Raw genomic sequence first — 10,393 nt, 5'->3', positions numbered from 1 at the left:
ACATCACCACCCTCGCTATCTTACAAGTCTGTAACCTTGGAGTTATCCTCGACTCAACTCTCTTTTTCAACCCACATATTCAATCTGTCACCAAATCCTGTCAGTTCAACCTTCACAACATCACTAAACTCCACCCTTTCCTCTCCATCCAAACTGCTACCACATTAATCCAAGCATTTACCCTATACTGCTTTGATTACTGCATCTGCCCCTTTGTTGACCTCCCTGTCTCCTGTCTCTCCTCACTCCAGTCCACACTGCCTTCTGCTTCCTGGATCATTTTTCTACAGAACTACTTAGTCCATGTTTTTCCACTCCTCAAGAACTTCCACCTCCATATCAAACAGAAACTTATCATAAGTTTTAGAGCACTCAATCACCTCTCCCTCTCCTAGCTTATTTCTCCTATTTCCTACTATGACCCATTTATTCATTCATTCAATTTAATCATATTTATTGAGCACTTGCTACATGTAAAGTACTGTACTAAGTACTTGGGAGAGTACAATATAAGAATAAACCCAGTCAGCACATTTCCCTCCTCGAATGCCAACCTACTCATTGAGCCTCGATCTCGTCTATCTCTCCACTGAACACTCTCCCATGTCCTGCCTCTGGCTTGGAATGCTCTCTCTCTCATATAGAACAGATGACCACTCTCCCCACCTTCAAAGCATTATTAAAAGCACATCTCGTCTGAGAGTCCTTCCTTTACTAAGCCCTCATTTCCTTTCTCCCACTCCCTTCTGCATTGCCTTTGCATGTGTATCCTTTATTCACCCCTCCTTCAGCCCCACAGCACAATATGTAATAATAATGTTGGTATTTGCTAAGCGCTTACTATGTGCCGAGCACTGTTCTAAGCACTGGGGTAGACACAGGGGAATCAGGATGTCCCACGTGGGACTCACAGTCTTAATCCCCATTTTACAGATGAGGTAACAGACACAGAGAAGTTAAGTGACTTGCCCACAGTCACACAGCTGACAAGTGGCAGAGCTGGTATTCGAACTCATGACCTCTGACTCCAAAGCCCGTGCTCTTTCCACTGAGCCACGCTGCTTCTCTAATATGTACTTATCCACAATCTAATGTTTTTCTCCCCATCTAGAATGCAGCAGCGTGGCTCAGTGGAAAGAGCAGGGGCTTGGGAGTCAGAGGTCATGAGTTCAAATCCCAGCTCTGCCACTTGTCAGCTGTGTGACTGTGGGCAAGTCAACTTCACTGTGCCTCAGTTACCTCATCTGTAAAATGAGGATTAACTGTGAGCCTCACGTGGGACAACCTGATTACACTGTATCTACCCCAGCCAAACAGTGCTCGGCACATAGTAAGCATTTAACAAATGCCAACATTATAATGCAAGCTAGTTGTGGGTAAGGAATGTGTTTACCAATTCTGTTCTACTGTACTCTCCCAAATGTTTATTACAGTGCTTTGCAAATACTAAATGCTCAATAAATAGAACTGGGGATATAATACCTGCTGCTCCCACCTTTTAGATTATGTACTCCACGTGGGACAGGGATTGTGTCTGGTATTTGGTTTAGGGAATTATGGGTGGGCAGGGAACATGTCTACCAACTCTGTTGTACTGTACTATCCCAAGTGCTTAGTACAGTGATCTGCATGCAGTAAACACTCAAAAAATACCATTGATAAAAAAGCAAAAATAAAATGGAGAGCTCTGTGGAAAAATCAATGTATAAAGGCCATCTCTTAATAGGCCCTAGATCAACAGATGGGACAAGACATTTGGAGGAATTCTGGATAAGGAAATATTCTGTTTCAGAGAAGCAGCATGTCTTAGTGGCAAGAGCCCAGGTTTGGGAGTCAGAAGTTGTGGGTTCTAATCCCGGCTCCACCACTTGTCAGCTTGGTGATTTGGGGCAAGTCACTTCACTTCTCTGGGCCTCAGTTCCCTAATCTATAAAACGGGGATTAAGACTTTGAGCGCCCCCCGTAGGACGGTCTGATAACCTTGTATCTAACCCAGAGCTTAGAACAGTGCTTGGCACATAATAAGCGCTTAACAAATACCATTATTATTACTATTAGTAGTAAACTAAATAGCAATATGATACATCTTTTAGCTTCAATTTCCGTGACAACTGTGATAGGATAGCGACACTAGTATTGACTAATATATTTCTATTACTATTAAAAGTACCAAGTCCTTAAGTTAAATGAAATTATGAATGTAGTTGCTGGAGTGTTATATCTCTGACATTCCAAGGGTTGTATTATTTATCTCCTTAACATTCTCAGGACCCACTATCCATTGTGGATACGAAAGAAGGCAGTGAATATACAGTGGTGTCCAACATTATCAAAGCACTTGTGATATATTCTGCAATTTACATGCTGTGCTATGGTAACCCAAGGTGACCAGCAGTCATTATTTCCACAGGACACAATGGCAAATTGAAACATCCACGCACACAATGCTGCAAGAATTCAACTGCACTAAGTCCTGGCCTCCGAAAAGATAATGTGTGGTTACTATTCAAAAAAAAAAGGTTTCAAACTGGTTATGCATACTTCACATGCAGAACAGTCAATCTAGGGTTTGTTTATTTTGCCCTTTTGAGCAATTAGAGAAGACATTCGGAGAGGTGATCACTGCCAAACCAACCCTGTGTCCCTCCACGCACCCACCCCACAGCAAGGCCAGAAGATGGAGAAGCTGATGACAGATGGGTTTTGCTAGGCAGCAGAGAGAAAGGAAGGCAAGTACTACCTTATCACAAAGGATGGGGGTGAGGGGAAATCAAGGAATAATTCTGACCAACAGAGCCTAAGTTTGGAGTATGAATGACGATGAGTTTCAAGAATATTAATGCACATCCTCTGGGTTCCTTCCTTTCAGGTCTTCTTGGAAGGACAGCATCTCAATAGTCCCTTCAACCTTTTTCAGGTCTTTCCCCGCTATATTGAGGACAGGGATCACGTCTACCGACTCGAATGTATTGGCCCCCCCCCAAAATGCTTAGTTCTGTGCTCTGCACATAGTAAATTCTCAATAAATTCCATTAATTGACTCATTTAGTGAGGGGGTCTGTTTCCATGACTCTCCCAATATCAAGTGGTAACTTAAATTGTGTCATTTTATTTAGGAAGCTCTTTACCCAAATCAGCTGGAGAAATACCGGGGAAGATTTTGTAAGCCCAAGTTGAAAAAGATCATCAAAGATCTTCAGATGGCCAAAGAATTCTAGAGCTGAAATACACTTCAAAAAGCCATCGGCCCAGGGCCCTGCCTTGAAACCATTTTGGCAACTAGTTATCAATCAGGTGGTTTCCCATGTTATTTTTAAAAATCACCACAACCTCCAGTGGTAGCGGGTTCCATTGTTTCATCACTTAGTAAAATTCTTCTGTATGTCTCACTGGACTGGCACTTGCTGAAATGTTCATCCATTTTTTTCCCTTCCTGCATCTTCATGGGGATGAGAATGATGTGAGTTCCTGTCCTAGGTTACTGTTGTGAGTACTGGACTCTGAACCATGAGGAATCTTAAATTAATTCCTCTCACTACAGTAGTGGTACTGTGCTCTCCCAAGCGCTTAGTGAAGTGTTCTGCCCACAGAGTTTAATAATTGATTGATAGTAGTGCTGGTAATAATAATATTAAGTACATGCTGTGTGCAAATAAAATGCCCCAGTGAGAATTAGACCTGGTCCCTGGCCCTCAAGGACCTCGCTTTCTAAGAATAAAAGGGAAGAGGGGACTGGCATATAAAGAAAGATAAACCATTAAGCCCATCCACCTGTTCCTTTTGTAGGTACTTAACAAATACTATTACTTCTACTCTCATATAAAGCATAGGACAGTGAGGGAATTGCTGATCTTTCAGAATAAAATCTCTTAGAGAGTCAGGGAAAAATAATGCTAGAAAACTAGAGAAGGAGGGTGGCCTAGTTGAAAGATCATGGTTTCTATTCCCTGCTCTGTCACTCACTTGCTATGTGACCTTGGACAAGTCATTTAACAGCTCTGGTCAACTTATCTGACTCCCAGGCCTACAATCTCTCCATTATGCCTCACTGCTACCTCCCCAGTGCTTAGAGCAGGAAAAGACCCATGCTAATTCTGACCCTGATTCCAATTCCTTCTGTGACCTCAAGTGAAGCTTGGCATCCTGCTCTGTGGACTTCTCTTTTAAATCAGAGCTCAGAATACTGACCTAACCAAAGTGACTTGGGTGGGAGAAATAAGGAGCAGTGAAATGCAAAAATAAGTACATAGGGGCAGGCTGAATCTGGGTGTGAATTGTTCTGATATTTCATTTACTACATTCCCCAGCCACTAATCAAACTGCATTCAAATCATCCCAGAAAGATAAATGCTCCAAAGAGCATCCTGTGGTCAAATTGCTAAAAGAACTCACATACAGGATTATATAATTTCATTGATCAATAAAATAGTGAGTGGATGCCAACAAGCCCAAGTGATGAGTTTACTGGAAGTTTGTGTTGGGAGAGCAAAACAAATTCTTGCCTTTACAATTGCCACATAAAACACCATCATCAATTCTGTCATCAACTTCATCTATTGAGTGTCGATTTTGTGTTAATGCCAGAGGTAATTTCCCTAGTTATTAGCAGCAGCAGCCATAGAGAAGCCAAGGACATGTGGACAGAATTAACGGTGGCTTCTGGCTGAAGATACTGCCACCGTTTTTCCCAGCTAAACAGGAAAAAGTTCTGGGATCCAGCCTGGTTCAGAGAGTAATCAGCCTTGCTAAGTATGAAGGGCAGAAGAAGAATAGGATCATCCTGTGTTTTTTTTTCTTTCACTCTACCTTTTCCTCTAGATTATAAACTCCTTGAGGGCAGACACTATGCCCCACTCTTCTTCTCAATAGACTGAGATCTGTAGTATCAAATGAGACTAGGGAAATCTGGAGAGATTAATCTGGAAAAACTGATCCAATCTGAATGAATATAAATTAGCCAAACATGTAGGTGTCACTAAGCACACTATAAAGAAGGAATCTGGAACTGGACAGAACTGTGGAGTGGAGTCTAGCTAAAATGACTATTTAAACATGCATTCCAAAGTTTCTCGAGCAACTCATCTCACCCAACCTGCATACTTTAAGTGGAAAGATATTTTGCTTAGTTTCATGTAATTTTTGTTTTGTTTCTTATAATTCTGGTATTTAAGTGCTTACTATATGCCAGACACTGTATTAAGCACTAGGGTGGATACAAGTAAATCAGGTTGGATACAGTCCCTATCCCACTTGGGGCTCACGGTCTTAATCCCCATTTTACTGATGAGGCATAGAGGAAATGAAGTTATTTGCCCAAGGTCTCGCAGCAGCATTGTGAATAGTAAGATACTCACAGACACGTGGTGGAGCCGGGATTAGAAGCCAGGTCCTCTGACTCCCGGGTCCATGCTCTTTGCATTTGTCCATGCTGCATCCCCATTTCCTCTCTTCAGGCTAATCCACCTGGCTAATTAACCATTGCACCATCTTCCCCTTCCTCCCCACCTCGTCCCACTCCCAAGAGGCCAGCTCCTCATCCTATAGCATGGCCTAGTGGATAGAAGCCAGGACTGGGAGTCAGAAGACCCAGGTTCAAATCCCAGCTCCAAAACTTGCCTGCTATGGAATCTTGGGAAAGTTCCTTAACTTCTTTGTGCTACAGTTTCTTCATCTGTAAAATGGGGAATACTTGTTCTCTCTCTCCCCCTTAGACTTGAGCCCCATGTAGGATAGGGGCCATGTCTAATCTAATTGGTTGCATCCACCAAGTATTTAGCACAGTGCTTGCTTGGCACATAGCAAGCACTTAATATTATTACTATTATTATTATATTATCCAAAGCCACATGAAGTTGTCCATATGGGAAGTATCAGTAGATTCAGGAGGGGCTTGAAAAATTGATGGACTGAAGGTTCATAATGGATCATCAGAAAGAAAATTAGGAATGAGGAGGGCAAAGCTAAGGCTGTTAGCTGGTATGTCCCTAAATTTTAGGGCAGATGACAAGGAGGAAGCCGACATCTATCCCCCTAAGGAACTTCTTGCCTCAAAGATGGCATACGAAGCTGAATAGAGTGAGTAGTGGTCTGGTCCATTCAGAGCATTTTCTTCAGCTCTTAAACTCTGCTCTCCTGAAGACCCTCAAAGGTATCAAAGCTCCACTGGAAAAACAACAGTTGTATTTGTGGGGAAGACATGCAAGGGGATCACTAATGGAACAGTGAGAACCTTCCAGGAGGAAGAATTATAAGGTGAACAAGAAATCAGGTACTCCAGCATTCTCCCAAGTGCTCAGCCCAGTGCTCTGCACAGAGTACTCTGATCAATTGATGGATTGAAGGGCACTGCACTCAAGGGGTTCGGCCTGAGTTTTCCTAAAGTAGAGGTTGGGGAATGCCACGGTGGGAGCAAGCAGGCTAAGAGAGTCAAGCCCAGTTAGAGAAGGGAAACGTGAAGCAAATGCCCCCCAAATGAGAGGAAAAAGCTGGAGCCCCCCTTCTGCTTCTTCCATATGTTTTCTCCCGGCGACCTTTCTAAAACGCTGGCCATACTTTTATTTTTTTTAAATGCTTTTCAAGACAAAGTGAAGCTCAAAGCACTCTCCACAGCCAGCACCGCTCTTTAGGAGAGCGTGTTATTCCTTTTTAATTTGCTCACTCATTCCTGAATAACTTTTCAGAGGACTCCAGACACCGCAGTGTGACAGCTAAACCAAGGAGCATCGGATGAGCCGGAATTGCTCTACAAGCAACCTTGCCAAAGGCCCTTTCGCCGCACAAAGCTGGCTCTATCTTTGTATATTGAGGGAGCTAAATCAATGTTAAATGCTCGGCTCTTTTCACAGGACAATGACCAGGACCTAAGCTGCGTCCTTCCTTTCTGATTGACACTTGAAACGTGGAGTTGGAAGCAGCCAGAGGCACCGCTACAAGCTTGAAGCCTCTGCTGGGGATAACAACTGGTGACATCTGCAGAGAAAGGCCGACAAAAGGCAGTTGAAAGCTGTGTTTGTTGCTTTCCCCTCTCAGATCTCCTCCCTTTCATGAAGCTCCTTGCTTGCTTTAATATTATGATTCGGCACCTGGCTTTTTTGAACCTTGCTTTAAACTTCAAAAGGCGAGGTGGTATTAACAAACATGAAACGAAAAAGTGGCGGTAGTTTGATTTACTGTTGTCGTCTTATCAAGGGGTTTTCTTGTCACCAGCTGCCACTTTCTGTCATCTTTGGAACCATCATCATTTCTCTAAAATCTAAAAGACTCCACTTAATAACAGCTTTGAATACAGGCAGGATCCATAACATATACAGTTCTGGGGATGACAGGACCATCAAATGAAAAGAAAGATGTTGCCAAAAAAAAAAATCCTCCCACACCACAGAAGTGAAAGCTGTAATGTAGTGCTTTTGAGTGACCTTGATTTCAGAATTAAACAAATCAAACCCAATGCAATTGTTCTTTTCAAATTCCATTTTATACTTTCCTTGAGGAGTTTCTTTTTGTTCTTGGATTGAGAAAAAAGTCAAATCACAACAGGACTTGCATTCAGCTGCTCTTCTCCTGAGGCAACCCTCTCTCAAGCAATTGGTCCCATTTGTAAAACCTCTAATGCTAATTATTAGGTTCACTTTCACTGACTTTCTAATACTTTGGGCTCCCACTTGACACTGACAAGCAAACAAATTGTCTGAAATGAATGCAGGACTAGGACAGCCTTACCAATGGCTCCAACTCTGCCTAATCATTTTGGGGCTTCCTTTTATTCCATTTTCTGAGGAGGTGCCTGTTCCATGACACAAATGGCATCTGTTCAGATGGCACAGGAGTGGTCCACAAACCTAAGAGAAAACCCTTTCTCCATCTGGTGTCCCCGACTTTTCCAGCCTGCTCCACCTCAATGCTTTCATGACTCAAGGCACGACAACACCCTTGTTAGGAATTGAGCTCCTCCTTTAGTACATCAATCTTTTTGGGTTCTTGATAAAGACTTACTGACTAACAATATTCCTTAAGAATGAAGAAACTAATATCGGTTTAAACACAAATGGTTCAGATGTGGTAAAAAATCTACTGCACCCTGCCCCCTTCCCCCAGGACTCTGTCAAGAGTAAGGCTTACAGAAACACGCAGTTAGAGCTAAGGAATACACATGACAGATGATGAGATGTCGGAGAGGAAGAGACACAGAGCTGTGCAGACCTCCACGCATTGAAGAACTTCTACATGTCTTTAAAGACATTATACAGTCCCGTATATGTCATCCCTGCTCCTCTGAAGAGTATAGATGGCTCATACCTCATCAGTGACAAGGAGGAAATCCTGACAAGATGGCAAAAGCACATCAGTGTCCTCCTCAACATGCCTTCTACCTTTCAAGAGGAAAACCTTCAAAACATAGAAAACCTTCCAAAATGCAAAAAAGGCATTTGCACCAACTTCTCAAGAAACCACCACATGCAATCATAGCCATGAAAAATGGCATAGCATCCTGAACCCAATAGCACACCCTCTGAGTTCTGTAAGAACAGGGAAATACTGCTTCAACATTTACACAATCTCTCTCTCAACAAATGGAACACTGAGGAAATGCCACAGGATCTCAAAGATTCCACTGAATCCCATCCCTATCCTTCCTCCGAAAGGCACCAAATTAATCTTCTCCGTGACTCCAGACTAAACTTGCATGATTCTAGTTATATCAAGGAGACTACTGACACTCAGCCTTTAAGACAGAAACTAGGAACAAAAAACAATTGTATTTGTTAAGCATTTACTGTGCACAGAATACTGTACTAAGTGCTCAGAAGAGTACAGTACAACCGTGGCTCAGTGGAAAGAGCACGGGCTTTGGAGTCAGGGCTCATGAGTTCGAATCCCAGCTCTGCCACTTGTCGGCTGTGTGACTGTGGGCAAGTCACTTAACTTCTCTGTGCCTCAGTTCCCTCATCTGTAAAATGGGGATTAAGACTGTGAGCCCCACGTGGAACAACCTGATTCCCCTATGTCTACCCCATTGCTTAGAACAGTGCTTGGCACATAGTAAGCGCTTAACAAATACCAACATTATTATTAACAATATAATAGACACATTCCCTGCCCACAATGAGCTTACAGTATAGAGGGGGAGACAGACATGAATATAAATAAATAAATTATGGATATGTAATTAAGTCTTATGAGGCTGGGGGCCGGGGTCGGGGGTTGGGGGGAATCATGAATAAAGGGAGCAAGTCAGGACGATGAAGAAGTGAATGGAAGACAAGGAAAAGAGGACTTATATAGGGAAGGGCTCTTAGAGGAGATGTGCCTTCAATAAGGCTTTGTAGGAGGGGGGAGAGTAATTGATTTTCAGATATGAAGGGGGGGACGTTCCAGGCTAGAGGCAGGACATGGGTGCGAGGTTAGTGTAAATTTACACAATTACAAAATGTGTACATATTTCTGCCATTTGTGTTCTTAGGTCTCATTTGGGGTAGATGTTTCTGCCATGTAAATATCTATTTTTCTTAATTAACTGTATGCTCTTTGGGGGCAGAGACAATATCTCAACTTTCTTTTTTACCCCCTTGTCACCTATATAGTGCTCTGTTCAAAATGGGGACTAAAAAGATTAGCTGTGCTGTCGATCAAACTGGGCTTACCTTGAATCTTATCCATGTTACCATTTTCTATGGCACATATGAGGGACTCATTTGAGACGAGAAGCAGTGTGGCTCAGTGGAAAGAACATGGGCTTGGGAGTCGGAGGTCATGGGTTCTAATCCCAGCTCCGCCACTTGTCAGCTCTGTGACTGTGGGCAAGTCACTTAACTTCTCTGGGCCTCAGTTACCTCCTCTGTAAAATGGGGATGAAGACTATGAGCCTCACTTGGCACAACCTGATTACCCTGTATCTACCCCAATGCTTAGAACAGTGCTCTGCACATAGTAAGCGCTTAACAAATACCAACATTATTATTAGTAGTAGTAGTATTTATTGAGCACCCATTTGGTACAGTGCATGACACTAGATTATTGGGAAGTATGAAATAAAGAAGTTACAGATTCCCTGCCCAGAAGTTGCTTATTCTCTAACAAGGGAGACAAACAAAAAGAATTATAACTAGCTCTCTCTCTCCCCCGGAAGGCCGAGCAAAGTCACCCGGAAGCCCTGCTGCCTTCCCATCATGACATCCAAAACCCTGCTCCCAACATGTGGGGCAAGGAGAGATTTAAGTTTTGGAGCATGCAACCTCTACGAATTTTGGGAGGCCTTGTGGGACCCCTTTACCACCAAACCTGTTGGACTCTGTACATTTATTTTATCATTTAAATAATTTTGTGATTCTATTATTTCACTTTTCCTACCATGTACATCACCAAACAATTCCCCTCCTTAATTCTGGATAATAAG

Source organism: Ornithorhynchus anatinus, chromosome 19, assembly GCF_004115215.2.
Source record: "Ornithorhynchus anatinus isolate Pmale09 chromosome 19, mOrnAna1.pri.v4, whole genome shotgun sequence".
In the NCBI taxonomy this organism is placed as follows: domain Eukaryota; kingdom Metazoa; phylum Chordata; class Mammalia; order Monotremata; family Ornithorhynchidae; genus Ornithorhynchus; species Ornithorhynchus anatinus.
This window is presented reverse-complemented; position numbering follows the sequence as displayed.